Source organism: Rhagoletis pomonella, unplaced genomic scaffold, assembly GCF_013731165.1.
Source record: "Rhagoletis pomonella isolate Grant_MI unplaced genomic scaffold, Rhpom_1.0 Rhpom_scaffold_00055, whole genome shotgun sequence".
Classification (NCBI taxonomy): Eukaryota; Metazoa; Arthropoda; class Insecta; order Diptera; family Tephritidae; genus Rhagoletis; species Rhagoletis pomonella.
This window is the reverse complement of record NW_023458609.1, coordinates 48,837-53,887: the sequence shown is the minus strand read 5'-3', so window position 1 is coordinate 53,887 and position 5,051 is coordinate 48,837.

Genomic DNA, 5,051 nt, shown 5'->3' with positions numbered 1-5,051 from the left:
TACCTTAATTACTGACTTTTTTGTGTACTCGGATTACAATCAGGACTTAAATGTACAGTTCAATATTAAACAAGTAAAGAAGTATAAGTTCGGACGAAACCGAACTTTATATACCCGGCGCACGTATCAAATATAGTGTTTTCACAATTCTGTAAACCAGGGCTTCCTAAAATAGGTTCAGCGGAACCGAAGGGTTCCGTGCAAAAGTCACCAGGGTTCCGTGAAATTATTAATATTTGGCTGTTCAATAATTCAACAGATACATACTTAAGTACAAATCAGGGCTGGTTCGTTTACCATCGCTTAAATTTCGGTACGAATAAACACGTCGGTCGGCAGTCGGCTTGAGTTGCACACGCAAGGAAAAGTTCTGCAAACGGCATGACCGTGACGCAATCATCTATTTTCAAGTACATGTACTAGAGATTTAGGCCGATAGAAATAGCGGCGGCGCGTCGTCAATCTTAGAAATAATCGGCGGCAGCGGCGATGCCAGCGTCTCAAATTGCGCCGGCGCATCTGGCCATTAACCACATACCAAAGAACATAGGAAACCAATTCTTATTAAATTGTAACGCAACAAACTAAAAAGACCCCAAATAATTGGTGACAGGTAATAAGAGCAACGGAAATAAGGTCAATTGACTTTATTTCGAAATAAAATCAATTGACATTATTGCTCTTTCAAACACTAAATTTGCTTAGTTTCGTGGCGGTCCGCGTCATCGCGCCACACCGCGAACGTCGCGCCCGCGCTCGCGCCCCGCGTACCCCACGCGACCGGCGTGCACACCACGTCACGCTACGCCGCGGGTTTGTGTTTCAAAAGGTTCCGGTTATTAAATCGGTTCCGATATTAAATAATCAATAATTGTTTACACCCGCATTTTGGCACGTTGGCTCGTTGAATGTGCGCCCCCCCCGCCCCCCCTTCCCCGTCTCACGACGTGCTCTAACGCAGGTAGATTTATTTTTTGTATACGTTGAAGTAAAATTTTTATATATTTTAAACATCGAGGGCTTATATTCAATAATACCCTCTATCTGCACACTTTTCCCAAAGATGAGATTCTGATATAAAAATTCACCTAAGCTTTAATGTCATCGGTGATATTAATGCTACATTATATAACGACAGGTAATAAGTCCCAGACACACAAATTAGTTTAGCAGATAGAGGATATTAATGAATTCAAGCCCTCGATATTTCACATTTTTATATTTGTAAGTTATTGGAAGCAGGGATGCCAACTTGGCTCAAACCGTGCCATTTGTTCCTATTTTACTTCAAATGGTACTTAATTTTTCAATTTGGCACAAAGTGCCAAAATGGCACTTTTGTAAAAAAAAAATAACATTACAATACATTTTTGTGAAATCGTTTGCGTGCACTTCTTTTTGTCAACTAAAATTTTCTAATTTATAGAGGCTATTCAACTGATTTATCTTATTTTATCATTGCACTTTTGTTTGGAAAATTTGGTTTTATTTTATTGCTAAATGTGAATGATTAACTGGAATGACACCTTTTTTGGCACTTTTATTTTTCTATTTGGCACATTTTGGCACTATTTATCCTCAATATGGCACCTCATAACTAAGGAGAGTTGGCAGCCCTGATTGGAAGATTTCTGCCGTGTTTTGGGGCAACAACTTGTCTGCAGTAAAAAAGCATGTAATTTGTGTTTCAAAAGTGTTTGAAAACCAATCAATTAACTTATATGATCTCGGTTCCGATATTAAATAATCAATAATTGTTTATACCCGCATTTTGGCACATTGGCTCGTTGAATGTGCCATCTAATAAATAGTGTCGTCGTTCTCCTTAGCTGCTTTTAAATGATGTCGTCACAAATTGCTGGCGGAGACATGAATACAGTGTAAGAAAATTTTTTTTCTAAAATTGTTTCCTTATTGAAAGGTTGGGTTCTTTACCTTACCTTACCACCTTAGACATTCCGAATTCGTTCAAAATATGCTAATTTAAAACACAGAATTCTTTCAGTGCTCCTCCATGTTTTGCAAGTTATGGATCATTTCTACACTATTTCTTCAAATATTTCTCGTATTCCAGCTGTGCGCAGGCGTTTAGTTTTTCGCATCGTGTTTTTAGATATTCGTAATTAGATTTTTTTTAATAAAATCAATTGGTGGTAGTTCATGATTGTGTGTGGATTAATATCACAACACTGAGCATTTGGCAACAACCTTTTTCATCTATTAAAAAACAACACTTACGGGGCAATGTTTATTGTACGAACAACATTTTTTTCTATGAATCGACATACTTTAAGCATTGTTGACGCTATTTCCATTTGAATGAGGAAATAGCGCCAATGACTTTATTTCCAAATTTTTGTTGACTTTATTTCGCTTTTGAAAAGGTAATAATGTCAATTGACTTTATTTCGCACCAGAGTTGAAAATAAAGTCAATTGACCTTATTTCCGTTGATCTTATTACCTGTCCCCCTAATAATTATTTGAAATCGCTGCATATGCCTGTTTATTGAAATATTTTAATATAAAAAATTATCGATTAACAAATCAGCTAATAAATAAATTAAATCGAATAACCCAACGGTCATAATTGTGTTTCAAAGTAGTCACTACGATAATCACCTCACTTTTCCTCCAAAATCCCTCCAAAATACTTCACTCGAAAATTAGCAAATGATTACGATTGCATTCCGATAACGAATAAAATTTTTTCAGCCGAGTACATTTCAAATCTTTGGAATTAACTACATTAATTAAGTAAACAAGTATTTACTTATATACATTCTTCATTGGAAAATCGCTCACATTTATACATTTTTAAATGTACCGAACTCCTTTATTCAAATTAGCGTCGACAAAAATGCAACCATTTGCCACAATCGTATGTATGTATATTTTTCGTGATTGCAAATTCTTACTGACTAAATTTTTGCCAACAAGAATTTGCGACTTCTCTCCAAGCTCCCTGCCACTTTCCGCTCTCAATTTTTGAGTGATTGATAATTTTTTGGTCTGCTCGAACGCGATTTGAACAAAAAATCTTTATAATTCGTACAAATTCGTACAAATTTTTTACTCGACGAACAGAAGTATTGTTCACTTTTTAATAACAAAATAAACAACTTATCGTTGTAAAAAATTTGTGCTTTTTGAATAATTTAGTTAAATAATATATTTCATTAGCGCTTTAAAAGTAAAAACTGGCGATTTAATGCGTTTTCGACCGTGTAATTGCTCGTACAAAGGAACTATACCCCATATAAGTTGTCTGTTAATAACTTTAAAATGGTTAACAATATTAACCTTCAAAAAAATTAATGATAATTTTTAGCCAAATGGCTTGCACTTTTTCTACTAGAATCCAATGCGCTACAAACCTGCACACTCAAAATCTTTCTAAGAAATCTAATTAAAAAGCTCGAAATATTTACGAAATGTTGTTTAGTTTTTTTAATATTACAAAAAGTTTGAGATATGGGTAACGAAATAAATTAATTGTTAAAATTGTCAATATGTATATCATGAATATTTTGTACATTAATCCGGGGCACCGAAATTGCGCATATGGAAACTGTGCATTTAGACATTATTTCGGTTTCAACCGAAACTGTGCATTTATGCTTTATTTCGGTTTTTACCATATGCATTATTTCGGTTTTAAACCGAAACTGTGCATGTATGCATTACTTCGTTTTTTTTCATATGCATTATTTCGCTTTTAAAACGAAAGTATGCATATGCATAATTTCGGTATTTTCTCATATGCATTATTTCGGTTTTCAACCGAAACTGTGCATGTATGCATTACTTCGGGTTTTTCATATGCATTATTTCGGTTTTCAACCGAAACTGTGCATGCATGCATTATTTCGGTTTTTGTTATATGCATTATTTCGGTTTTCAACCGAAACTGTGCATGTATGCATATCTTCGTCTTTCACATATGCATTATTTCGGTTTTCATCCGAAACTGTGCATGTATGCTTTATTTCGGTTTTTCCCATATGCATTATTTCGGTTTTGAACTGAAATTGTGCATGTATGCATTATTTCGGTTTTTGTTATATGCATTATTTCGGTTTTCTAGCGAAAGTGTGCATATGGATAATTTCGTTTTTTCTAATATGAATTATTTACTTCTACTTAGTAAGGGTTTTAATGCCTAAGCGCGGCTGAAAGCCGCCTACGCAGAGAAAAGTTCTGCGCAAAAATACGTCCGCCCTTCTTTTCCGGCAATACAGAAAGGAGAATTCTACTTAGTAAGGGTTATAATCCCTAAGCGCGGCCGAAGGCCGCCTACGCAGAAAGAAGTTCTGCGCAAAAGTACTTCCGGCCCCCTTTTCCGACGACACAGAAAGGAGAATTCTACTTAGTAAGGGTTATAATCCCTAAGCGCGGCCGAAGGCCGCCTACGCAGAGGGAAGGTCTGCGCAAAAATACTTCCGGCCCCTTTTCCGGCAACACAGAAAGGAGAATTCTACTTAGTAAGGGTTATAATCCCTAAGTGCGGCCGAAGGCCGCCTACGCAGAAAGAAGTTCTGCGCAAAAATACTTCCGGTCCCCTTTTCCGGCAACACAGAAAGGAGAGTTCTACTTAGTAAGGGTTATAATCACTAAGCGCGGCCGAAGGCCTCCTACGCAGAAAGAAGTTCTGCGCAAAAGTACTTCCGGCCCCCTTTTCCGGCAACACAGAAAGGAGAATTCTACTTAGTAAGGGTTATAATCCCTAAGCGCGGCCGAAGGCCGCCTACTCAGAGAGAAGTTCGTTTTCATGTATGCACTATTTCGGTTTTTGTCATATGCATTACTTCGGTTTTGAGTCGAAACTGTGCATGTATGCATTACTTCGGTTTTTGTCATATGCATTATTTCGGTTTTGAACCGAAACTGTGCATGTATGCATTACTTCGTTTTTCTCATATGCGTTATTTCGGTTTTCAAACGAAAGTGTGCATGTATGCATTATTTCGGGTTTTTCATATGCATTATTTCGGTTTTCAACCGAAACTGTGCATATATGCATTATTTCGGTTTTTTTCATATGCATTATTT